Raw genomic sequence first — 26,133 nt, forward strand, 5'->3', positions numbered from 1 at the left:
CAGACTGCAGAAATGGGGAGAGCTCAAACAGCGTGAACCGCTCACAGTCTGTTGTCCTTGCAGCTCTCTCTGAATGGCCAGTGAGTGAGTCTTATACGTGCAGGCAAAACTGACCGTTGTCAGCCGGACTTTGGACGGATACCTTTTAGTCATTTGCAGGGCAAAAAGTAACTGATCAGTGTCTGACACTGACATGTCAACTCAATCACAAGACTAAGATTGATTGATCAGTCAGACTGTTGAGTGTTTATGCTGACATGTCAGCCATTCACAGTTTGTATGAGGACGATGCTTTTATGCTCACCAAAGCTGATATAATCTTACTATTCCCACCTCTTGTGAGTATAAATACATTGGAACCTCGTTCGTTAGCGACGCTACTTTTGAACCAAATTCTTCACAAATGACTTCGAACTGGAGTTTAGACCGACCAGGAGTGGGCGAAAGACCCTCGTTTATTTGAGGGATGATTCCTCCTTTGACCTCCCGCTCGGGAGGATCGCCTCATGGCCTGGTGTGTCAGAGTAGGAAAGACATATTTATCATTGTCAGACAGTAGCACAACACCAGGTTCTGATTGGGACATGGATTGTGGCATGTGTATACGAAATGGCACTAGCTGGGTTTCAACAATCATGGTGTGTTCGACTGTGGCATCAATGGTACGTTTGATCAAAGAAGCAGGGCAAACAACAGGTCCGGATAACAAGCACGTGAGCAATAACAGTTACGAACGGTACCAGGGCTTTCAAAAGAGTCTGTATCCATGAGCCCGAGAGGAACCAGGCAAGCCATCCTCGTTGTGGAACCGGCTCTCTTGTCATAGCGCTCCGTATGTTCTTCATAGTTTGTAGGGCATCATTGACTGAGTAGGATGCTTTGGCAGGGATGAAGGTGCAGCATGAGTCTCCTGGGCCATGGCGCCTAGGGCCTCTCGGCAGCCGGACTGATGCGTTGACGTGGGGCTGGAATCCCTAGTCAATGGCTGGCCTCCAGATGTTCCGGGTCTGGGGGGTGTTCTTTGCTGTTCTTACCCAGGGGAACAGAGCCATCAGGATTTTGGAGGAGACTGACCAGTGTTTGTGTTCGAGGGGGACATCCGAGCCCCACACTGGATCATGGTCGTGAGCTCCAACAATCGTTCATCAGCTTTGACGGCGGTGGCCAACTTGGTGAAGTTAGCGGTCAGGATCACGCGGTGAGGTCCGCCCCCACATGGAGAAGACCAGCACTTTCTTTCTATCACCTTGACGAGTACCGGGTCGCCTGGGGACAGGACCTCCTGTGTGGGAGACAGAGAAGATGTCGGCAGATCATTTGCATTTATTACAGACAGTTCTTTCTTGGAACATTTTGCATAACCACTGATTGAGGGCAGGATCTGTTTCTCCTTTCTCTTCTACCATCCGGATCTTTTTCCCACATAGGTAGGTGGAAGGCTCTGCCCTCCACTGCCTCAAATGGTGTGCATCCCTGTGCTGTTGGAATGATTCTCATGTCTGTTTCTACCAGGCTCAGGCTTCCTAGCCGTGGTTTTCCCGTGTCTTCCGTGGTATTTCTGAGTCTTGAGTTTGACCGCTCCATTGGTTCCTTCAACGAGTCCAGCACTTTGGGGGCGGCATGCGCAACGATCTTTCAGGTTGACTCCAAGATGCCGTCCCAGAGTTTGGACCACGTGGCTCACGGAGCGATCACCATTATCACTCCAAATGACTGGTTGGTATTCCATGGCTTGGAATGATCCTTTTGCATATGGCTTTTGCGACTGCCAAGGCGTCGGCTTTCTTGGATGGGCACATCTCGACCCACTTGGTAAGTGTGTCGATGATCACAAGACAGTACTTGCATGTGCCACTTTGGTTCGCTTCGGTGAAATCCATGTTCAGAATCTCGAAGGGATATGTCCCCGTTTGCCTCGTTTCCGCGCTTGCGTCGTTCATTGCCTTGCGAGTTGTGTCCACAGCAGGTGAGACAGTTTCTCCCTGAAGTGGCTGCTAGCCAGTAGAAGGGCACACCTAGACAAACAATGATTTGCACACACGGATACCTATGGACAATCTGGAGTGTTTAATTAGACTAGACAGCCGTTATACCTTGTGAATGCTCTATATTGGTCGCCAAAGAGGGGCGACTTTGATGATTGCTTTTGGAGACTGCATGCTGGATGAGTCTGTCAAGTGAGGTCTTGGAACTTTTAAATAGCTATGTTTGAGACGTCCTCTCGGCTTACGGCCATACTACCCTGAATACGCCCGATCTCGTCCGATCTCGGAAGCTAAGCAGGGTCGGGCCTGGTTAGTACTTGGATGGGAGACCGCCTGGGAATACCAGGTGCTGTAAGCTTTTTTATTTTTTTCTGGGGGTCGGTGTAAATGAAAGAGAGAAAGCGCACACATTCAATCGTTTAATAGTCGACTGATAGGTCTGAAAAACAACCTAGGGAGCAGGTTTGAGAAAGAGTGAGAGCAATTTAAAGGATATACGTTTATTACCAGACTGCAGAAATGGGGAGAGCTCAAACAGCGTGAACCGCTCACAGTCTGTTGTCCTTGCAGCTCTCTCTGAATGGCCAGTGAGTGAGTCTTATACGTGCAGGCAAAACTGACCGTTGTCAGCCGGACTTTGGACGGATACCTTTTAGTCATTTGCAGGGCAAAAAGTAACTGATCAGTGTCTGACACTGACATGTCAACTCAATCACAAGACTAAGATTGATTGATCAGTCAGACTGTTGAGTGTTTATGCTGACATGTCAGCCATTCACAGTTTGTATGAGGACGATGCTTTTATGCTCACCAAAGCTGATATAATCTTACTATTCCCACCTCTTGTGAGTATAAATACATTGGAACCTCGTTCGTTAGCGACGCTACTTTTGAACCAAATTCTTCACAAATGACTTCGAACTGGAGTTTAGACCGACCAGGAGTGGGCGAAAGACCCTCGTTTATTTGAGGGATGATTCCTCCTTTGACCTCCCGCTCGGGAGGATCGCCTCATGGCCTGGTGTGTCAGAGTAGGAAAGACATATTTATCATTGTCAGACAGTAGCACAACACCAGGTTCTGATTGGGACATGGATTGTGGCATGTGTATACGAAATGGCACTAGCTGGGTTTCAACAATCATGGTGTGTTCGACTGTGGCATCAATGGTACGTTTGATCAAAGAAGCAGGGCAAACAACAGGTCCGGATAACAAGCACGTGAGCAATAACAGTTACGAACGGTACCAGGGCTTTCAAAAGAGTCTGTATCCATGAGCCCGAGAGGAACCAGGCAAGCCATCCTCGTTGTGGAACCGGCTCTCTTGTCATAGCGCTCCGTATGTTCTTCATAGTTTGTAGGGCATCATTGACTGAGTAGGATGCTTTGGCAGGGATGAAGGTGCAGCATGAGTCTCCTGGGCCATGGCGCCTAGGGCCTCTCGGCAGCCGGACTGATGCGTTGACGTGGGGCTGGAATCCCTAGTCAATGGCTGGCCTCCAGATGTTCCGGGTCTGGGGGGTGTTCTTTGCTGTTCTTACCCAGGGGAACAGAGCCATCAGGATTTTGGAGGAGACTGACCAGTGTTTGTGTTCGAGGGGGACATCCGAGCCCCACACTGGATCATGGTCGTGAGCTCCAACAATCGTTCATCAGCTTTGACGGCGGTGGCCAACTTGGTGAAGTTAGCGGTCAGGATCACGCGGTGAGGTCCGCCCCCACATGGAGAAGACCAGCACTTTCTTTCTATCACCTTGACGAGTACCGGGTCGCCTGGGGACAGGACCTCCTGTGTGGGAGACAGAGAAGATGTCGGCAGATCATTTGCATTTATTACAGACAGTTCTTTCTTGGAACATTTTGCATAACCACTGATTGAGGGCAGGATCTGTTTCTCCTTTCTCTTCTACCATCCGGATCTTTTTCCCACATAGGTAGGTGGAAGGCTCTGCCCTCCACTGCCTCAAATGGTGTGCATCCCTGTGCTGTTGGAATGATTCTCATGTCTGTTTCTACCAGGCTCAGGCTTCCTAGCCGTGGTTTTCCCGTGTCTTCCGTGGGATTTCTGAGTCTTGAGTTTGACCGCTCCATTGGTTCCTTCAACGAGTCCAGCACTTTGGGGGCGGCATGCGCAACGATCTTTCAGGTTGACTCCAAGATGCCGTCCCAGAGTTTGGACCACGTGGCTCACGGAGCGATCACCATTATCACTCCAAATGACTGGTTGGTATTCCATGGCTTGGAATGATCCTTTTGCATATGGCTTTTGCGACTGCCAAGGCGTCGGCTTTCTTGGATGGGCACATCTCGACCCACTTGGTAAGTGTGTCGATGATCACAAGACAGTACTTGCATGTGCCACTTTGGTTCGCTTCGATGAAATCCATGTTCAGAATCTCGAAGGGATATGTCCCCGTTTGCCTCGTTTCCGCGCTTGCGTCGTTCATTGCCTTGCGAGTTGTGTCCACAGCAGGTGAGACAGTTTCTCCCTGAAGTGGCTGCTAGCCAGTAGAAGGGCACACCTAGACAAACAATGATTTGCACACACGGATACCTATGGACAATCTGGAGTGTTTAATTAGACTAGACAGCCGTTATACCTTGTGAATGCTCTATATTGGTCGCCAAAGAGGGGCGACTTTGATGATTGCTTTTGGAGACTGCATGCTGGATGAGTCTGTCAAGTGAGGTCTTGGAACTTTTAAATAGCTATGTTTGAGACGTTCTCTCGGCTTACGGCCATACTACCCTGAATACGCCCGATCTCGTCCGATCTCGGAAGCTAAGCAGGGTCGGGCCTGGTTAGTACTTGGATGGGAGACCGCCTGGGAATACCAGGTGCTGTAAGCTTTTTTATTTTTTTCTGGGGGTCGGTGTAAATGAAAGAGAGAAAGCGCACACATTCAATCGTTTAATAGTCGACTGATAGGTCTGAAAAACAACCTAGGGAGCAGGTTTGAGAAAGAGTGAGAGCAATTTAAAGGATATACATTTATTACCAGACTGCAGAAATGGGGAGAGCTCAAACAGCGTGAACCGCTCACAGTCTGTTGTCCTTGCAGCTCTCTCTGAATGGCCAGTGAGTGAGTCTTATACGTGCAGGCAAAACTGACCGTTGTCAGCCGGACTTTGGACGGATACCTTTTAGTCATTTGCAGGGCAAAAAGTAACTGATCAGTGTCTGACACTGACATGTCAACTCAATCACAAGACTAAGATTGATTGATCAGTCAGACTGTTGAGTGTTTATGCTGACATGTCAGCCATTCACAGTTTGTATGAGGACGATGCTTTTATGCTCACCAAAGCTGATATAATCTTACTATTCCCACCTCTTGTGAGTATAAATACATTGGAACCTCGTTCGTTAGCGACGCTACTTTTGAACCAAATTCTTCACAAATGACTTCGAACTGGAGTTTAGACCGACCAGGAGTGGGCGAAAGACCCTCGTTTATTTGAGGGATGATTCCTCCTTTGACCTCCCGCTCGGGAGGATCGCCTCATGGCCTGGTGTGTCAGAGTAGGAAAGACATATTTATCATTGTCAGACAGTAGCACAACACCAGGTTCTGATTGGGACATGGATTGTGGCATGTGTATACGAAATGGCACTAGCTGGGTTTCAACAATCATGGTGTGTTCGACTGTGGCATCAATGGTACGTTTGATCAAAGAAGCAGGGCAAACAACAGGTCCGGATAACAAGCACGTGAGCAATAACAGTTACGAACGGTACCAGGGCTTTCAAAAGAGTCTGTATCCATGAGCCCGAGAGGAACCAGGCAAGCCATCCTCGTTGTGGAACCGGCTCTCTTGTCATAGCGCTCCGTATGTTCTTCATAGTTTGTAGGGCATCATTGACTGAGTAGGATGCTTTGGCAGGGATGAAGGTGCAGCATGAGTCTCCTGGGCCATGGCGCCTAGGGCCTCTCGGCAGCCGGACTGATGCGTTGACGTGGGGCTGGAATCCCTAGTCAATGGCTGGCCTCCAGATGTTCCGGGTCTGGGGGATGTTCTTTGCTGTTCTTACCCAGGGGAACAGAGCCATCAGGATTTTGGAGGAGACTGACCAGTGTTTGTGTTCGAGGGGGACATCCGAGCCCCACACTGGATCATGGTCGTGAGCTCCAACAATCGTTCATCAGCTTTGACGGCGGTGGCCAACTTGGTGAAGTTAGCGGTCAGGATCACGCGGTGAGGTCCGCCCCCACATGGAGAAGACCAGCACTTTCTTTCTATCACCTTGACGAGTACCGGGTCGCCTGGGGACAGGACCTCCTGTGTGGGAGACAGAGAAGATGTCGGCAGATCATTTGCATTTATTACAGACAGTTCTTTCTTGGAACATTTTGCATAACCACTGATTGAGGGCAGGATCTGTTTCTCCTTTCTCTTCTACCATCCGGATCTTTTTCCCACATAGGTAGGTGGAAGGCTCTGCCCTCCACTGCCTCAAATGGTGTGCATCCCTGTGCTGTTGGAATGATTCTCATGTCTGTTTCTACCAGGCTCAGGCTTCCTAGCCGTGGTTTTCCCGTGTCTTCCGTGGTATTTCTGAGTCTTGAGTTTGACCGCTCCATTGGTTCCTTCAACGAGTCCAGCACTTTGGGGGCGGCATGCGCAACGATCTTTCAGGTTGACTCCAAGATGCCGTCCCAGAGTTTGGACCACGTGGCTCACGGAGCGATCACCATTATCACTCCAAATGACTGGTTGGTATTCCATGGCTTGGAATGATCCTTTTGCATATGGCTTTTGCGACTGCCAAGGCGTCGGCTTTCTTGGATGGGCACATCTCGACCCACTTGGTAAGTGTGTCGATGATCACAAGACAGTACTTGCATGTGCCACTTTGGTTCGCTTCGGTGAAATCCATGTTCAGAATCTCGAAGGGATATGTCCCCGTTTGCCTCGTTTCCGCGCTTGCGTCGTTCATTGCCTTGCGAGTTGTGTCCACAGCAGGTGAGACAGTTTCTCCCTGAAGTGGCTGCTAGCCAGTAGAAGGGCACACCTAGACAAACAATGATTTGCACACACGGATACCTATGGACAATCTGGAGTGTTTAATTAGACTAGACAGCCGTTATACCTTGTGAATGCTCTATATTGGTCGCCAAAGAGGGGCGACTTTGATGATTGCTTTTGGAGACTGCATGCTGGATGAGTCTGTCAAGTGAGGTCTTGGAACTTTTAAATAGCTATGTTTGAGACGTTCTCTCGGCTTACGGCCATACTACCCTGAATACGCCCGATCTCGTCCGATCTCGGAAGCTAAGCAGGGTCGGGCCTGGTTAGTACTTGGATGGGAGACCGCCTGGGAATACCAGGTGCTGTAAGCTTTTTTATTTTTTTCTGGGGGTCGGTGTAAATGAAAGAGAGAAAGCGCACACATTCAATCGTTTAATAGTCGACTGATAGGTCTGAAAAACAACCTAGGGAGCAGGTTTGAGAAAGAGTGAGAGCAATTTAAAGGATATACATTTATTACCAGACTGCAGAAATGGGGAGAGCTCAAACAGCGTGAACCGCTCACAGTCTGTTGTCCTTGCAGCTCTCTCTGAATGGCCAGTGAGTGAGTCTTATACGTGCAGGCAAAACTGACCGTTGTCAGCCGGACTTTGGACGGATACCTTTTAGTCATTTGCAGGGCAAAAAGTAACTGATCAGTGTCTGACACTGACATGTCAACTCAATCACAAGACTAAGATTGATTGATCAGTCAGACTGTTGAGTGTTTATGCTGACATGTCAGCCATTCACAGTTTGTATGAGGACGATGCTTTTATGCTCACCAAAGCTGATATAATCTTACTATTCCCACCTCTTGTGAGTATAAATACATTGGAACCTCGTTCGTTAGCGACGCTACTTTTGAACCAAATTCTTCACAAATGACTTCGAACTGGAGTTTAGACCGACCAGGAGTGGGCGAAAGACCCTCGTTTATTTGAGGGATGATTCCTCCTTTGACCTCCCGCTCGGGAGGATCGCCTCATGGCCTGGTGTGTCAGAGTAGGAAAGACATATTTATCATTGTCAGACAGTAGCACAACACCAGGTTCTGATTGGGACATGGATTGTGGCATGTGTATACGAAATGGCACTAGCTGGGTTTCAACAATCATGGTGTGTTCGACTGTGGCATCAATGGTACGTTTGATCAAAGAAGCAGGGCAAACAACAGGTCCGGATAACAAGCACGTGAGCAATAACAGTTACGAACGGTACCAGGGCTTTCAAAAGAGTCTGTATCCATGAGCCCGAGAGGAACCAGGCAAGCCATCCTCGTTGTGGAACCGGCTCTCTTGTCATAGCGCTCCGTATGTTCTTCATAGTTTGTAGGGCATCATTGACTGAGTAGGATGCTTTGGCAGGGATGAAGGTGCAGCATGAGTCTCCTGGGCCATGGCGCCTAGGGCCTCTCGGCAGCCGGACTGATGCGTTGACGTGGGGCTGGAATCCCTAGTCAATGGCTGGCCTCCAGATGTTCCGGGTCTGGGGGGTGTTCTTTGCTGTTCTTACCCAGGGGAACAGAGCCATCAGGATTTTGGAGGAGACTGACCAGTGTTTGTGTTCGAGGGGGACATCCGAGCCCCACACTGGATCATGGTCGTGAGCTCCAACAATCGTTCATCAGCTTTGACGGCGGTGGCCAACTTGGTGAAGTTAGCGGTCAGGATCACGCGGTGAGGTCCGCCCCCACATGGAGAAGACCAGCACTTTCTTTCTATCACCTTGACGAGTACCGGGTCGCCTGGGGACAGGACCTCCTGTGTGGGAGACAGAGAAGATGTCGGCAGATCATTTGCATTTATTACAGACAGTTCTTTCTTGGAACATTTTGCATAACCACTGATTGAGGGCAGGATCTGTTTCTCCTTTCTCTTCTACCATCCGGATCTTTTTCCCACATAGGTAGGTGGAAGGCTCTGCCCTCCACTGCCTCAAATGGTGTGCATCCCTGTGCTGTTGGAATGATTCTCATGTCTGTTTCTACCAGGCTCAGGCTTCCTAGCCGTGGTTTTCCCGTGTCTTCCGTGGGATTTCTGAGTCTTGAGTTTGACCGCTCCATTGGTTCCTTCAACGAGTCCAGCACTTTGGGGGCGGCATGCGCAACGATTTTTCAGGTTGACTCCAAGATGCCGTCCCAGAGTTTGGACCACGTGGCTCACGGAGCGATCACCATTATCACTCCAAATGACTGGTTGGTATTCCATGGCTTGGAATGATCCTTTTGCATATGGCTTTTGCGACTGCCAAGGCGTCGGCTTTCTTGGATGGGCACATCTCGACCCACTTGGTAAGTGTGTCGATGATCACAAGACAGTACTTGCATGTGCCACTTTGGTTCGCTTCGATGAAATCCATGTTCAGAATCTCGAAGGGATATGTCCCCGTTTGCCTCGTTTCCGCGCTTGCGTCGTTCATTGCCTTGCGAGTTGTGTCCACAGCAGGTGAGACAGTTTCTCCCTGAAGTGGCTGCTAGCCAGTAGAAGGGCACACCTAGACAAACAATGATTTGCACACACGGATACCTATGGACAATCTGGAGTGTTTAATTAGACTAGACAGCCGTTATACCTTGTGAATGCTCTATATTGGTCGCCAAAGAGGGGCGACTTTGATGATTGCTTTTGGAGACTGCATGCTGGATGAGTCTGTCAAGTGAGGTCTTGGAACTTTTAAATAGCTATGTTTGAGACGTCCTCTCGGCTTACGGCCATACTACCCTGAATACGCCCGATCTCGTCCGATCTCGGAAGCTAAGCAGGGTCGGGCCTGGTTAGTACTTGGATGGGAGACTGCCTGGGAATACCAGGTGCTGTAAGTTTTTTTATTTTTTTCTGGGGGTCGGTGTAAATGAAAGAGAGAAAGCGCACACATTCAATCGTTTAATAGTCGACTGATAGGTCTGAAAAACAACCTAGGGAGCAGGTTTGAGAAAGAGTGAGAGCAATTTAAAGGATATACGTTTATTACCAGACTGCAGAAATGGGGAGAGCTCAAACAGCGTGAACCGCTCACAGTCTGTTGTCCTTGCAGCTCTCTCTGAATGGCCAGTGAGTGAGTCTTATACGTGCAGGCAAAACTGACCGTTGTCAGCCGGACTTTGGACGGATACCTTTTAGTCATTTGCAGGGCAAAAAGTAACTGATCAGTGTCTGACACTGACATGTCAACTCAATCACAAGACTAAGATTGATTGATCAGTCAGACTGTTGAGTGTTTATGCTGACATGTCAGCCATTCACAGTTTGTATGAGGACGATGCTTTTATGCTCACCAAAGCTGATATAATCTTACTATTCCCACCTCTTGTGAGTATAAATACATTGGAACCTCGTTCGTTAGCGACGCTACTTTTGAACCAAATTCTTCACAAATGACTTCGAACTGGAGTTTAGACCGACCAGGAGTGGGCGAAAGACCCTCGTTTATTTGAGGGATGATTCCTCCTTTGACCTCCCGCTCGGGAGGATCGCCTCATGGCCTGGTGTGTCAGAGTAGGAAAGACATATTTATCATTGTCAGACAGTAGCACAACACCAGGTTCTGATTGGGACATGGATTGTGGCATGTGTATACGAAATGGCACTAGCTGGGTTTCAACAATCATGGTGTGTTCGACTGTGGCATCAATGGTACGTTTGATCAAAGAAGCAGGGCAAACAACAGGTCCGGATAACAAGCACGTGAGCAATAACAGTTACGAACGGTACCAGGGCTTTCAAAAGAGTCTGTATCCATGAGCCCGAGAGGAACCAGGCAAGCCATCCTCGTTGTGGAACCGGCTCTCTTGTCATAGCGCTCCGTATGTTCTTCATAGTTTGTAGGGCATCATTGACTGAGTAGGATGCTTTGGCAGGGATGAAGGTGCAGCATGAGTCTCCTGGGCCATGGCGCCTAGGGCCTCTCGGCAGCCGGACTGATGCGTTGACGTGGGGCTGGAATCCCTAGTCAATGGCTGGCCTCCAGATGTTCCGGGTCTGGGGGGTGTTCTTTGCTGTTCTTACCCAGGGGAACAGAGCCATCAGGATTTTGGAGGAGACTGACCAGTGTTTGTGTTCGAGGGGGACATCCGAGCCCCACACTGGATCATGGTCGTGAGCTCCAACAATCGTTCATCAGCTTTGACGGCGGTGGCCAACTTGGTGAAGTTAGCGGTCAGGATCACGCGGTGAGGTCCGCCCCCACATGGAGAAGACCAGCACTTTCTTTCTATCACCTTGACGAGTACCGGGTCGCCTGGGGACAGGACCTCCTGTGTGGGAGACAGAGAAGATGTCGGCAGATCATTTGCATTTATTACAGACAGTTCTTTCTTGGAACATTTTGCATAACCACTGATTGAGGGCAGGATCTGTTTCTCCTTTCTCTTCTACCATCCGGATCTTTTTCCCACATAGGTAGGTGGAAGGCTCTGCCCTCCACTGCCTCAAATGGTGTGCATCCCTGTGCTGTTGGAATGATTCTCATGTCTGTTTCTACCAGGCTCAGGCTTCCTAGCCGTGGTTTTCCCGTGTCTTCCGTGGGATTTCTGAGTCTTGAGTTTGACCGCTCCATTGGTTCCTTCAACGAGTCCAGCACTTTGGGGGCGGCATGCGCAACGATCTTTCAGGTTGACTCCAAGATGCCGTCCCAGAGTTTGGACCACGTGGCTCACGGAGCGATCACCATTATCACTCCAAATGACTGGTTGGTATTCCATGGCTTGGAATGATCCTTTTGCATATGGCTTTTGCGACTGCCAAGGCGTCGGCTTTCTTGGATGGGCACATCTCGACCCACTTGGTAAGTGTGTCGATGATCACAAGACAGTACTTGCATGTGCCACTTTGGTTCGCTTCGATGAAATCCATGTTCAGAATCTCGAAGGGATATGTCCCCGTTTGCCTCGTTTCCGCGCTTGCGTCGTTCATTGCCTTGCGAGTTGTGTCCACAGCAGGTGAGACAGTTTCTCCCTGAAGTGGCTGCTAGCCAGTAGAAGGGCACACCTAGACAAACAATGATTTGCACACACGGATACCTATGGACAATCTGGAGTGTTTAATTAGACTAGACAGCCGTTATACCTTGTGAATGCTCTATATTGGTCGCCAAAGAGGGGCGACTTTGATGATTGCTTTTGGAGACTGCATGCTGGATGAGTCTGTCAAGTGAGGTCTTGGAACTTTTAAATAGCTATGTTTGAGACGTTCTCTCGGCTTACGGCCATACTACCCTGAATACGCCCGATCTCGTCCGATCTCGGAAGCTAAGCAGGGTCGGGCCTGGTTAGTACTTGGATGGGAGACCGCCTGGGAATACCAGGTGCTGTAAGCTTTTTTATTTTTTTCTGGGGGTCGGTGTAAATGAAAGAGAGAAAGCGCACACATTCAATCGTTTAATAGTCGACTGATAGGTCTGAAAAACAACCTAGGGAGCAGGTTTGAGAAAGAGTGAGAGCAATTTAAAGGATATACATTTATTACCAGACTGCAGAAATGGGGAGAGCTCAAACAGCGTGAACCGCTCACAGTCTGTTGTCCTTGCAGCTCTCTCTGAATGGCCAGTGAGTGAGTCTTATACGTGCAGGCAAAACTGACCGTTGTCAGCCGGACTTTGGACGGATACCTTTTAGTCATTTGCAGGGCAAAAAGTAACTGATCAGTGTCTGACACTGACATGTCAACTCAATCACAAGACTAAGATTGATTGATCAGTCAGACTGTTGAGTGTTTATGCTGACATGTCAGCCATTCACAGTTTGTATGAGGACGATGCTTTTATGCTCACCAAAGCTGATATAATCTTACTATTCCCACCTCTTGTGAGTATAAATACATTGGAACCTCGTTCGTTAGCGACGCTACTTTTGAACCAAATTCTTCACAAATGACTTCGAACTGGAGTTTAGACCGACCAGGAGTGGGCGAAAGACCCTCGTTTATTTGAGGGATGATTCCTCCTTTGACCTCCCGCTCGGGAGGATCGCCTCATGGCCTGGTGTGTCAGAGTAGGAAAGACATATTTATCATTGTCAGACAGTAGCACAACACCAGGTTCTGATTGGGACATGGATTGTGGCATGTGTATACGAAATGGCACTAGCTGGGTTTCAACAATCATGGTGTGTTCGACTGTGGCATCAATGGTACGTTTGATCAAAGAAGCAGGGCAAACAACAGGTCCGGATAACAAGCACGTGAGCAATAACAGTTACGAACGGTACCAGGGCTTTCAAAAGAGTCTGTATCCATGAGCCCGAGAGGAACCAGGCAAGCCATCCTCGTTGTGGAACCGGCTCTCTTGTCATAGCGCTCCGTATGTTCTTCATAGTTTGTAGGGCATCATTGACTGAGTAGGATGCTTTGGCAGGGATGAAGGTGCAGCATGAGTCTCCTGGGCCATGGCGCCTAGGGCCTCTCGGCAGCCGGACTGATGCGTTGACGTGGGGCTGGAATCCCTAGTCAATGGCTGGCCTCCAGATGTTCCGGGTCTGGGGGGTGTTCTTTGCTGTTCTTACCCAGGGGAACAGAGCCATCAGGATTTTGGAGGAGACTGACCAGTGTTTGTGTTCGAGGGGGACATCCGAGCCCCACACTGGATCATGGTCGTGAGCTCCAACAATCGTTCATCAGCTTTGACGGCGGTGGCCAACTTGGTGAAGTTAGCGGTCAGGATCACGCGGTGAGGTCCGCCCCCACATGGAGAAGACCAGCACTTTCTTTCTATCACCTTGACGAGTACCGGGTCGCCTGGGGACAGGACCTCCTGTGTGGGAGACAGAGAAGATGTCGGCAGATCATTTGCATTTATTACAGACAGTTCTTTCTTGGAACATTTTGCATAACCACTGATTGAGGGCAGGATCTGTTTCTCCTTTCTCTTCTACCATCCGGATCTTTTTCCCACATAGGTAGGTGGAAGGCTCTGCCCTCCACTGCCTCAAATGGTGTGCATCCCTGTGCTGTTGGAATGATTCTCATGTCTGTTTCTACCAGGCTCAGGCTTCCTAGCCGTGGTTTTCCCGTGTCTTCCGTGGGATTTCTGAGTCTTGAGTTTGACCGCTCCATTGGTTCCTTCAACGAGTCCAGCACTTTGGGGGCGGCATGCGCAACGATCTTTCAGGTTGACTCCAAGATGCCGTCCCAGAGTTTGGACCACGTGGCTCACGGAGCGATCACCATTATCACTCCAAATGACTGGTTGGTATTCCATGGCTTGGAATGATCCTTTTGCATATGGCTTTTGCGACTGCCAAGGCGTCGGCTTTCTTGGATGGGCACATCTCGACCCACTTGGTAAGTGTGTCGATGATCACAAGACAGTACTTGCATGTGCCACTTTGGTTCGCTTCGATGAAATCCATGTTCAGAATCTCGAAGGGATATGTCCCCGTTTGCCTCGTTTCCGCGCTTGCGTCGTTCATTGCCTTGCGAGTTGTGTCCACAGCAGGTGAGACAGTTTCTCCCTGAAGTGGCTGCTAGCCAGTAGAAGGGCACACCTAGACAAACAATGATTTGCACACACGGATACCTATGGACAATCTGGAGTGTTTAATTAGACTAGACAGCCGTTATACCTTGTGAATGCTCTATATTGGTCGCCAAAGAGGGGCGACTTTGATGATTGCTTTTGGAGACTGCATGCTGGATGAGTCTGTCAAGTGAGGTCTTGGAACTTTTAAATAGCTATGTTTGAGACGTTCTCTCGGCTTACGGCCATACTACCCTGAATACGCCCGATCTCGTCCGATCTCGGAAGCTAAGCAGGGTCGGGCCTGGTTAGTACTTGGATGGGAGACCGCCTGGGAATACCAGGTGCTGTAAGCTTTTTTATTTTTTTCTGGGGGTCGGTGTAAATGAAAGAGAGAAAGCGCACACATTCAATCGTTTAATAGTCGACTGATAGGTCTGAAAAACAACCTAGGGAGCAGGTTTGAGAAAGAGTGAGAGCAATTTAAAGGATATACATTTATTACCAGACTGCAGAAATGGGGAGAGCTCAAACAGCGTGAACCGCTCACAGTCTGTTGTCCTTGCAGCTCTCTCTGAATGGCCAGTGAGTGAGTCTTATACGTGCAGGCAAAACTGACCGTTGTCAGCCGGACTTTGGACGGATACCTTTTAGTCATTTGCAGGGCAAAAAGTAACTGATCAGTGTCTGACACTGACATGTCAACTCAATCACAAGACTAAGATTGATTGATCAGTCAGACTGTTGAGTGTTTATGCTGACATGTCAGCCATTCACAGTTTGTATGAGGACGATGCTTTTATGCTCACCAAAGCTGATATAATCTTACTATTCCCACCTCTTGTGAGTATAAATACATTGGAACCTCGTTCGTTAGCGACGCTACTTTTGAACCAAATTCTTCACAAATGACTTCGAACTGGAGTTTAGACCGACCAGGAGTGGGCGAAAGACCCTCGTTTATTTGAGGGATGATTCCTCCTTTGACCTCCCGCTCGGGAGGATCGCCTCATGGCCTGGTGTGTCAGAGTAGGAAAGACATATTTATCATTGTCAGACAGTAGCACAACACCAGGTTCTGATTGGGACATGGATTGTGGCATGTGTATACGAAATGGCACTAGCTGGGTTTCAACAATCATGGTGTGTTCGACTGTGGCATCAATGGTACGTTTGATCAAAGAAGCAGGGCAAACAACAGGTCCGGATAACAAGCACGTGAGCAATAACAGTTACGAACGGTACCAGGGCTTTCAAAAGAATCTGTATCCATGAGCCCGAGAGGAACCAGGCAAGCCATCCTCGTTGTGGAACCGGCTCTCTTGTCATAGCGCTCCGTATGTTCTTCATAGTTTGTAGGGCATCATTGACTGAGTAGGATGCTTTGGCAGGGATGAAGGTGCAGCATGAGTCTCCTGGGCCATGGCGCCTAGGGCCTCTCGGCAGCCGGACTGATGCGTTGACGTGGGGCTGGAATCCCTAGTCAATGGCTGGCCTCCAGATGTTCCGGGTCTGGGGGGTGTTCTTTGCTGTTCTTACCCAGGGGAACAGAGCCATCAGGATTTTGGAGGAGACTGACCAGTGTTTGTGTTCGAGGGGGACATCCGAGCCCCACACTGGATCATGGTCGTGAGCTCCAACAATCGTTCATCAGCTTTGACGGCGGTGGCCAACTTGGTGAAGTTAGCGGTCAGGATCACGCGGTGAGGTCCGCCCCCACATGGAGAAGACCAGCACTTTCTTTCTATCACCTTGACGAGTACCGGGTCGCCTGGGGACAGGACCTCCTGTGTGGGAGACAGAGAAGATGTCGGCAGATCATTTGCATTTATTACAGACAGTTCTTTCTTGGAACATTTTGCATAACCACTGATTGAGGGCAGGATCTGTTTCTCCTTTCTCTTCTACCATCCGGATCTTTTTCCCACATAGGTAGGTGGAAGGCTCTGCCCTCCACTGCCTCAAATGGTGTGCATCCCTGTGCTGTTGGAATGATTCTCATGTCTGTTTCTACCAGGCTCAGGCTTCCTAGCCGTGGTTTTCCCGTGTCTTCCGTGGGATTTCTGAGTCTTGAGTTTGACCGCTCCATTGGTTCCTTCAACGAGTCCAGCACTTTGGGGGCGGCATGCGCAACGATCTTTCAGGTTGACTCCAAGATGCCGTCCCAGAGTTTGGACCACGTGGCTCACGGAGCGATCACCATTATCACTCCAAATGACTGGTTGGTATTCCATGGCTTGGAATGATCCTTTTGCATATGGCTTTTGCGACTGCCAAGGCGTCGGCTTTCTTGGATGGGCACATCTCGACCCACTTGGTAAGTGTGTCGATGATCACAAGACAGTACTTGCATGTGCCACTTTGGTTCGCTTCGGTGAAATCCATGTTCAGAATCTCGAAGGGATATGTCCCCGTTTGCCTCGTTTCCGCGCTTGCGTCGTTCATTGCCTTGCGAGTTGTGTCCACAGCAGGTGAGACAGTTTCTCCCTGAAGTGGCTGCTAGCCAGTAGAAGGGCACACCTAGACAAACAATGATTTGCACACACGGATACCTATGGACAATCTGGAGTGTTTAATTAGACTAGACAGCCGTTATACCTTGTGAATGCTCTATATTGGTCGCCAAAGAGGGGCGACTTTGATGATTGCTTTTGGAGACTGCATGCTGGATGAGTCTGTCAAGTGAGGTCTTGGAACTTTTAAATAGCTATGTTTGAGACGTTCTCTCGGCTTACGGCCATACTACCCTGAATACGCCCGATCTCGTCCGATCTCGGAAGCTAAGCAGGGTCGGGCCTGGTTAGTACTTGGATGGGAGACCGCCTGGGAATACCAGGTGCTGTAAGCTTTTTTATTTTTTTCTGGGGGTCGGTGTAAATGAAAGAGAGAAAGCGCACACATTCAATCGTTTAATAGTCGACTGATAGGTCTGAAAAACAACCTAGGGAGCAGGTTTGAGAAAGAGTGAGAGCAATTTAAAGGATATACATTTATTACCAGACTGCAGAAATGGGGAGAGCTCAAACAGCGTGAACCGCTCACAGTCTGTTGTCCTTGCAGCTCTCTCTGAATGGCCAGTGAGTGAGTCTTATACGTGCAGGCAAAACTGACCGTTGTCAGCCGGACTTTGGACGGATACCTTTTAGTCATTTGCAGGGCAAAAAGTAACTGATCAGTGTCTGACACTGACATGTCAACTCAATCACAAGACTAAGATTGATTGATCAGTCAGACTGTTGAGTGTTTATGCTGACATGTCAGCCATTCACAGTTTGTATGAGGACGATGCTTTTATGCTCACCAAAGCTGATATAATCTTACTATTCCCACCTCTTGTGAGTATAAATACATTGGAACCTCGTTCGTTAGCGACGCTACTTTTGAACCAAATTCTTCACAAATGACTTCGAACTGGAGTTTAGACCGACCAGGAGTGGGCGAAAGACCCTCGTTTATTTGAGGGATGATTCCTCCTTTGACCTCCCGCTCGGGAGGATCGCCTCATGGCCTGGTGTGTCAGAGTAGGAAAGACATATTTATCATTGTCAGACAGTAGCACAACACCAGGTTCTGATTGGGACATGGATTGTGGCATGTGTATACGAAATGGCACTAGCTGGGTTTCAACAATCATGGTGTGTTCGACTGTGGCATCAATGGTACGTTTGATCAAAGAAGCAGGGCAAACAACAGGTCCGGATAACAAGCACGTGAGCAATAACAGTTACGAACGGTACCAGGGCTTTCAAAAGAGTCTGTATCCATGAGCCCGAGAGGAACCAGGCAAGCCATCCTCGTTGTGGAACCGGCTCTCTTGTCATAGCGCTCCGTATGTTCTTCATAGTTTGTAGGGCATCATTGACTGAGTAGGATGCTTTGGCAGGGATGAAGGTGCAGCATGAGTCTCCTGGGCCATGGCGCCTAGGGCCTCTCGGCAGCCGGACTGATGCGTTGACGTGGGGCTGGAATCCCTAGTCAATGGCTGGCCTCCAGATGTTCCGGGTCTGGGGGGTGTTCTTTGCTGTTCTTACCCAGGGGAACAGAGCCATCAGGATTTTGGAGGAGACTGACCAGTGTTTGTGTTCGAGGGGGACATCCGAGCCCCACACTGGATCATGGTCGTGAGCTCCAACAATCGTTCATCAGCTTTGACGGCGGTGGCCAACTTGGTGAAGTTAGCGGTCAGGATCACGCGGTGAGGTCCGCCCCCACATGGAGAAGACCAGCACTTTCTTTCTATCACCTTGACGAGTACCGGGTCGCCTGGGGACAGGACCTCCTGTGTGGGAGACAGAGAAGATGTCGGCAGATCATTTGCATTTATTACAGACAGTTCTTTCTTGGAACATTTTGCATAACCACTGATTGAGGGCAGGATCTGTTTCTCCTTTCTCTTCTACCATCCGGATCTTTTTCCCACATAGGTAGGTGGAAGGCTCTGCCCTCCACTGCCTCAAATGGTGTGCATCCCTGTGCTGTTGGAATGATTCTCATGTCTGTTTCTACCAGGCTCAGGCTTCCTAGCCGTGGTTTTCCCGTGTCTTCCGTGGTATTTCTGAGTCTTGAGTTTGACCGCTCCATTGGTTCCTTCAACGAGTCCAGCACTTTGGGGGCGGCATGCGCAACGATCTTTCAGGTTGACTCCAAGATGCCGTCCCAGAGTTTGGACCACGTGGCTCACGGAGCGATCACCATTATCACTCCAAATGACTGGTTGGTATTCCATGGCTTGGAATGATCCTTTTGCATATGGCTTTTGCGACTGCCAAGGCGTCGGCTTTCTTGGATGGGCACATCTCGACCCACTTGGTAAGTGTGTCGATGATCACAAGACAGTACTTGCATGTGCCACTTTGGTTCGCTTCGGTGAAATCCATGTTCAGAATCTCGAAGGGATATGTCCCCGTTTGCCTCGTTTCCGCGCTTGCGTCGTTCATTGCCTTGCGAGTTGTGTCCACAGCAGGTGAGACAGTTTCTCCCTGAAGTGGCTGCTAGCCAGTAGAAGGGCACACCTAGACAAACAATGATTTGCACACACGGATACCTATGGACAATCTGGAGTGTTTAATTAGACTAGACAGCCGTTATACCTTGTGAATGCTCTATATTGGTCGCCAAAGAGGGGCGACTTTGATGATTGCTTTTGGAGACTGCATGCTGGATGAGTCTGTCAAGTGAGGTCTTGGAACTTTTAAATAGCTATGTTTGAGACGTTCTCTCGGCTTACGGCCATACTACCCTGAATACGCCCGATCTCGTCCGATCTCGGAAGCTAAGCAGGGTCGGGCCTGGTTAGTACTTGGATGGGAGACCGCCTGGGAATACCAGGTGCTGTAAGCTTTTTTATTTTTTTCTGGGGGTCGGTGTAAATGAAAGAGAGAAAGCGCACACATTCAATCGTTTAATAGTCGACTGATAGGTCTGAAAAACAACCTAGGGAGCAGGTTTGAGAAAGAGTGAGAGCAATTTAAAGGATATACGTTTATTACCAGACTGCAGAAATGGGGAGAGCTCAAACAGCGTGAACCGCTCACAGTCTGTTGTCCTTGCAGCTCTCTCTGAATGGCCAGTGAGTGAGTCTTATACGTGCAGGCAAAACTGACCGTTGTCAGCCGGACTTTGGACGGATACCTTTTAGTCATTTGCAGGGCAAAAAGTAACTGATCAGTGTCTGACACTGACATGTCAACTCAATCACAAGACTAAGATTGATTGATCAGTCAGACTGTTGAGTGTTTATGCTGACATGTCAGCCATTCACAGTTTGTATGAGGACGATGCTTTTATGCTCACCAAAGCTGATATAATCTTACTATTCCCACCTCTTGTGAGTATAAATACATTGGAACCTCGTTCGTTAGCGACGCTACTTTTGAACCAAATTCTTCACAAATGACTTCGAACTGGAGTTTAGACCGACCAGGAGTGGGCGAAAGACCCTCGTTTATTTGAGGGATGATTCCTCCTTTGACCTCCCGCTCGGGAGGATCGCCTCATGGCCTGGTGTGTCAGAGTAGGAAAGACATATTTATCATTGTCAGACAGTAGCACAACACCAGGTTCTGATTGGGACATGGATTGTGGCATGTGTATACGAAATGGCACTAGCTGGGTTTCAACAATCATGGTGTGTTCGACTGTGGCATCAATGGTACGTTTGATCAAAGAAGCAGGGCAAACAACAGGTCCGGATAACAAGCACGTGAGCAATAACAGTTACGAACGGTACCAGGGCTTTCAAAAGAGTCTGTATCCATGAGCCCGAGAGGAACCAGGCAAGCCATCCTCGTTGTGGAACCGGCTCTCTTGTCATAGCGCTCCGTATGTTCTTCATAGTTTGTAGGGCATCATTGACTGAGTAGGATGCTTTGGCAGGGATGAAGGTGCAGCATGAGTCTCCTGGGCCATGGCGCCTAGGGCCTCTCGGCAGCCGGACTGATGCGTTGACGTGGGGCTGGAATCCCTAGTCAATGGCTGGCCTCCAGATGTTCCGGGTCTGGGGGATGTTCTTTGCTGTTCTTACCCAGGGGAACAGAGCCATCAGGATTTTGGAGGAGACTGACCAGTGTTTGTGTTCGAGGGGGACATCCGAGCCCCACACTGGATCATGGTCGTGAGCTCCAACAATCGTTCATCAGCTTTGACGGCGGTGGCCAACTTGGTGAAGTTAGCGGTCAGGATCACGCGGTGAGGTCCGCCCCCACATGGAGAAGACCAGCACTTTCTTTCTATCACCTTGACGAGTACCGGGTCGCCTGGGGACAGGACCTCCTGTGTGGGAGACAGAGAAGATGTCGGCAGATCATTTGCATTTATTACAGACAGTTCTTTCTTGGAACATTTTGCATAACCACTGATTGAGGGCAGGATCTGTTTCTCCTTTCTCTTCTACCATCCGGATCTTTTTCCCACATAGGTAGGTGGAAGGCTCTGCCCTCCACTGCCTCAAATGGTGTGCATCCCTGTGCTGTTGGAATGATTCTCATGTCTGTTTCTACCAGGCTCAGGCTTCCTAGCCGTGGTTTTCCCGTGTCTTCCGTGGTATTTCTGAGTCTTGAGTTTGACCGCTCCATTGGTTCCTTCAACGAGTCCAGCACTTTGGGGGCGGCATGCGCAACGATCTTTCAGGTTGACTCCAAGATGCCGTCCCAGAGTTTGGACCACGTGGCTCACGGAGCGATCACCATTATCACTCCAAATGACTGGTTGGTATTCCATGGCTTGGAATGATCCTTTTGCATATGGCTTTTGCGACTGCCAAGGCGTCGGCTTTCTTGGATGGGCACATCTCGACCCACTTGGTAAGTGTGTCGATGATCACAAGACAGTACTTGCATGTGCCACTTTGGTTCGCTTCGGTGAAATCCATGTTCAGAATCTCGAAGGGATATGTCCCCGTTTGCCTCGTTTCCGCGCTTGCGTCGTTCATTGCCTTGCGAGTTGTGTCCACAGCAGGTGAGACAGTTTCTCCCTGAAGTGGCTGCTAGCCAGTAGAAGGGCACACCTAGACAAACAATGATTTGCACACACGGATACCTATGGACAATCTGGAGTGTTTAATTAGACTAGACAGCCGTTATACCTTGTGAATGCTCTATATTGGTCGCCAAAGAGGGGCGACTTTGATGATTGCTTTTGGAGACTGCATGCTGGATGAGTCTGTCAAGTGAGGTCTTGGAACTTTTAAATAGCTATGTTTGAGACGTTCTCTCGGCTTACGGCCATACTACCCTGAATACGCCCGATCTCGTCCGATCTCGGAAGCTAAGCAGGGTCGGGCCTGGTTAGTACTTGGATGGGAGACCGCCTGGGAATACCAGGTGCTGTAAGCTTTTTTATTTTTTTCTGGGGGTCGGTGTAAATGAAAGAGAGAAAGCGCACACATTCAATCGTTTAATAGTCGACTGATAGGTCTGAAAAACAACCTAGGGAGCAGGTTTGAGAAAGAGTGAGAGCAATTTAAAGGATATACATTTATTACCAGACTGCAGAAATGGGGAGAGCTCAAACAGCGTGAACCGCTCACAGTCTGTTGTCCTTGCAGCTCTCTCTGAATGGCCAGTGAGTGAGTCTTATACGTGCAGGCAAAACTGACCGTTGTCAGCCGGACTTTGGACGGATACCTTTTAGTCATTTGCAGGGCAAAAAGTAACTGATCAGTGTCTGACACTGACATGTCAACTCAATCACAAGACTAAGATTGATTGATCAGTCAGACTGTTGAGTGTTTATGCTGACATGTCAGCCATTCACAGTTTGTATGAGGACGATGCTTTTATGCTCACCAAAGCTGATATAATCTTACTATTCCCACCTCTTGTGAGTATAAATACATTGGAACCTCGTTCGTTAGCGACGCTACTTTTGAACCAAATTCTTCACAAATGACTTCGAACTGGAGTTTAGACCGACCAGGAGTGGGCGAAAGACCCTCGTTTATTTGAGGGATGATTCCTCCTTTGACCTCCCGCTCGGGAGGATCGCCTCATGGCCTGGTGTGTCAGAGTAGGAAAGACATATTTATCATTGTCAGACAGTAGCACAACACCAGGTTCTGATTGGGACATGGATTGTGGCATGTGTATACGAAATGGCACTAGCTGGGTTTCAACAATCATGGTGTGTTCGACTGTGGCATCAATGGTACGTTTGATCAAAGAAGCAGGGCAAACAACAGGTCCGGATAACAAGCACGTGAGCAATAACAGTTACGAACGGTACCAGGGCTTTCAAAAGAGTCTGTATCCATGAGCCCGAGAGGAACCAGGCAAGCCATCCTCGTTGTGGAACCGGCTCTCTTGTCATAGCGCTCCGTATGTTCTTCATAGTTTGTAGGGCATCATTGACTGAGTAGGATGCTTTGGCAGGGATGAAGGTGCAGCATGAGTCTCCTGGGCCATGGCGCCTAGGGCCTCTCGGCAGCCGGACTGATGCGTTGACGTGGGGCTGGAATCCCTAGTCAATGGCTGGCCTCCAGATGTTCCGGGTCTGGGGGGTGTTCTTTGCTGTTCTTACCCAGGGGAACAGAGCCATCAGGATTTTGGAGGAGACTGACCAGTGTTTGTGTTCGAGGGGGACATCCGAGCCCCACACTGGATCATGGTCGTGAGCTCCAACAATCGTTCATCAGCTTTGACGGCGGTGGCCAACTTGGTGAAGTTAGCGGTCAGGATCACGCGGTGAGGTCCGCCCCCACATGGAGAAGACCAGCACTTTCTTTCTATCACCTTGACGAGTACCGGGTCGCCTGGGGACAGGACCTCCTGTGTGGGAGACAGAGAAGATGTCGGCAGATCATTTGCATTTATTACAGACAGTTCTTTCTTGGAACATTTTGCATAACCACTGATTGAGGGCAGGATCTGTTTCTCCTTTCTCTTCTACCATCCGGATCTTTTTCCCACATAGGTAGGTGGAAGGCTCTGCCCTCCACTGCCTCAAATGGTGTGCATCCCTGTGCTGTTGGAATGATTCTCATGTCTGTTTCTACCAGGCTCAGGCTTCCTAGCCGTGGTTTTCCCGTGTCTTCCGTGGTATTTCTGAGTCTTGAGTTTGACCGCTCCATTGGTTCCTTCAACGAGTCCAGCACTTTGGGGGCGGCATGCGCAACGATCTTTCAGGTTGACTCCAAGATGCCGTCCCAGAGTTTGGACCACGTGGCTCACGGAGCGATCACCATTATCACTCCAAATGACTGGTTGGTATTCCATGGCTTGGAATGATCCTTTTGCATATGGCTTTTGCGACTGCCAAGGCGTCGGCTTTCTTGGATGGGCACATCTCGACCCACTTGGTAAGTGTGTCGATGATCACAAGACAGTACTTGCATGTGCCACTTTGGTTCGCTTCGGTGAAATCCATGTTCAGAATCTCGAAGGGATATGTCCCCGTTTGCCTCGTTTCCGCGCTTGCGTCGTTCATTGCCTTGCGAGTTGTGTCCACAGCAGGTGAGACAGTTTCTCCCTGAAGTGGCTGCTAGCCAGTAGAAGGGCACACCTAGACAAACAATGATTTGCACACACGGATACCTATGGACAATCTGGAGTGTTTAATTAGACTAGACAGCCGTTATACCTTGTGAATGCTCTATATTGGTCGCCAAAGAGGGGCGACTTTGATGATTGCTTTTGGAGACTGCATGCTGGATGAGTCTGTCAAGTGAGGTCTTGGAACTTTTAAATAGCTATGTTTGAGACGTTCTCTCGGCTCACGGCCATACTACCCTGAATACGCCCGATCTCGTCCGATCTCGGAAGCTAAGCAGGGTCGGGCCTGGTTAGTACTTGGATGGGAGACTGCCTGGGAATACCAGGTGCTGTAAGCTTTTTTATTTTTTTCTGGGGGTCGGTGTAAATGAAAGAGAGAAAGCGCACACATTCAATCGTTTAATAGTCGACTGATAGGTCTGAAAAACAACCTAGGGAGCAGGTTTGAGAAAGAGTGAGAGCAATTTAAAGGATATACGTTTATTACCAGACTGCAGAAATGGGGAGAGCTCAAACAGCGTGAACCGCTCACAGTCTGTTGTCCTTGCAGCTCTCTCTGAATGGCCAGTGAGTGAGTCTTATACGTGCAGGCAAAACTGACCGTTGTCAGCCGGACTTTGGACGGATACCTTTTAGTCATTTGCAGGGCAAAAAGTAACTGATCAGTGTCTGACACTGACATGTCAACTCAATCACAAGACTAAGATTGATTGATCAGTCAGACTGTTGAGTGTTTATGCTGACATGTCAGCCATTCACAGTTTGTATGAGGACGATGCTTTTATGCTCACCAAAGCTGATATAATCTTACTATTCCCACCTCTTGTGAGTATAAATACATTGGAACCTCGTTCGTTAGCGACGCTACTTTTGAACCAAATTCTTCACAAATGACTTCGAACTGGAGTTTAGACCGACCAGGAGTGGGCGAAAGACCCTCGTTTATTTGAGGGATGATTCCTCCTTTGACCTCCCGCTCGGGAGGATCGCCTCATGGCCTGGTGTGTCAGAGTAGGAAAGACATATTTATCATTGTCAGACAGTAGCACAACACCAGGTTCTGATTGGGACATGGATTGTGGCATGTGTATACGAAATGGCACTAGCTGGGTTTCAACAATCATGGTGTGTTCGACTGTGGCATCAATGGTACGTTTGATCAAAGAAGCAGGGCAAACAACAGGTCCGGATAACAAGCACGTGAGCAATAACAGTTACGAACGGTACCAGGGCTTTCAAAAGAATCTGTATCCATGAGCCCGAGAGGAACCAGGCAAGCCATCCTCGTTGTGGAACCGGCTCTCTTGTCATAGCGCTCCGTATGTTCTTCATAGTTTGTAGGGCATCATTGACTGAGTAGGATGCTTTGGCAGGGATGAAGGTGCAGCATGAGTCTCCTGGGCCATGGCGCCTAGGGCCTCTCGGCAGCCGGACTGATGCGTTGACGTGGGGCTGGAATCCCTAGTCAATGGCTGGCCTCCAGATGTTCCGGGTCTGGGGGGTGTTCTTTGCTGTTCTTACCCAGGGGAACAGAGCCATCAGGATTTTGGAGGAGACTGACCAGTGTTTGTGTTCGAGGGGGACATCCGAGCCCCACACTGGATCATGGTCGTGAGCTCCAACAATCGTTCATCAGCTTTGACGGCGGTGGCCAACTTGGTGAAGTTAGCGGTCAGGATCACGCGGTGAGGTCCGCCCCC

At 49.2% G+C, this 26,133-nt stretch overlaps 10 non-coding genes across 10 annotated transcripts; all 10 read left to right on the forward strand.

Moving 5' to 3' along the window:
• Positions 1-2,224: 2,224 nt before the first annotated feature.
• LOC144206929 (5S ribosomal RNA) lies at positions 2,225-2,343 on the forward strand. The gene has a single exon (XR_013328488.1). It is a non-coding gene; the product is annotated as a 5S ribosomal RNA (ribosomal RNA).
• Positions 2,344-4,716: 2,373 nt separating this feature from the next.
• On the forward strand, positions 4,717-4,835 carry LOC144206930 (5S ribosomal RNA). Its single transcript, XR_013328489.1, has one exon. It is a non-coding gene; the product is annotated as a 5S ribosomal RNA (ribosomal RNA).
• Positions 4,836-7,208: 2,373 nt separating this feature from the next.
• On the forward strand, positions 7,209-7,327 carry LOC144206931 (5S ribosomal RNA). Its single transcript, XR_013328490.1, has one exon. It is a non-coding gene; the product is annotated as a 5S ribosomal RNA (ribosomal RNA).
• Positions 7,328-9,700: 2,373 nt separating this feature from the next.
• Positions 9,701-9,819, forward strand: LOC144206972 (5S ribosomal RNA). The gene has a single exon (XR_013328531.1). It is a non-coding gene; the product is annotated as a 5S ribosomal RNA (ribosomal RNA).
• A 2,373-nt stretch (positions 9,820-12,192) lies between these two features.
• LOC144206932 (5S ribosomal RNA) lies at positions 12,193-12,311 on the forward strand. The gene has a single exon (XR_013328491.1). It is a non-coding gene; the product is annotated as a 5S ribosomal RNA (ribosomal RNA).
• A 2,373-nt stretch (positions 12,312-14,684) lies between these two features.
• LOC144206933 (5S ribosomal RNA) lies at positions 14,685-14,803 on the forward strand. The gene has a single exon (XR_013328492.1). It is a non-coding gene; the product is annotated as a 5S ribosomal RNA (ribosomal RNA).
• A 2,373-nt stretch (positions 14,804-17,176) lies between these two features.
• Positions 17,177-17,295, forward strand: LOC144206935 (5S ribosomal RNA). The gene has a single exon (XR_013328494.1). It is a non-coding gene; the product is annotated as a 5S ribosomal RNA (ribosomal RNA).
• Positions 17,296-19,668: 2,373 nt separating this feature from the next.
• LOC144206936 (5S ribosomal RNA) lies at positions 19,669-19,787 on the forward strand. Its single transcript, XR_013328495.1, has one exon. It is a non-coding gene; the product is annotated as a 5S ribosomal RNA (ribosomal RNA).
• A 2,373-nt stretch (positions 19,788-22,160) lies between these two features.
• On the forward strand, positions 22,161-22,279 carry LOC144206937 (5S ribosomal RNA). The gene has a single exon (XR_013328496.1). It is a non-coding gene; the product is annotated as a 5S ribosomal RNA (ribosomal RNA).
• Positions 22,280-24,652: 2,373 nt separating this feature from the next.
• LOC144206910 (5S ribosomal RNA) lies at positions 24,653-24,771 on the forward strand. The gene has a single exon (XR_013328473.1). It is a non-coding gene; the product is annotated as a 5S ribosomal RNA (ribosomal RNA).
• Positions 24,772-26,133: the final 1,362 nt, after the last annotated feature.

The sequence above is a fragment of the Stigmatopora nigra genome, chromosome 13 (genome assembly GCF_051989575.1).
Source record: "Stigmatopora nigra isolate UIUO_SnigA chromosome 13, RoL_Snig_1.1, whole genome shotgun sequence".
Lineage (NCBI taxonomy): Eukaryota > Metazoa > Chordata > Actinopteri > Syngnathiformes > Syngnathidae > Stigmatopora > Stigmatopora nigra.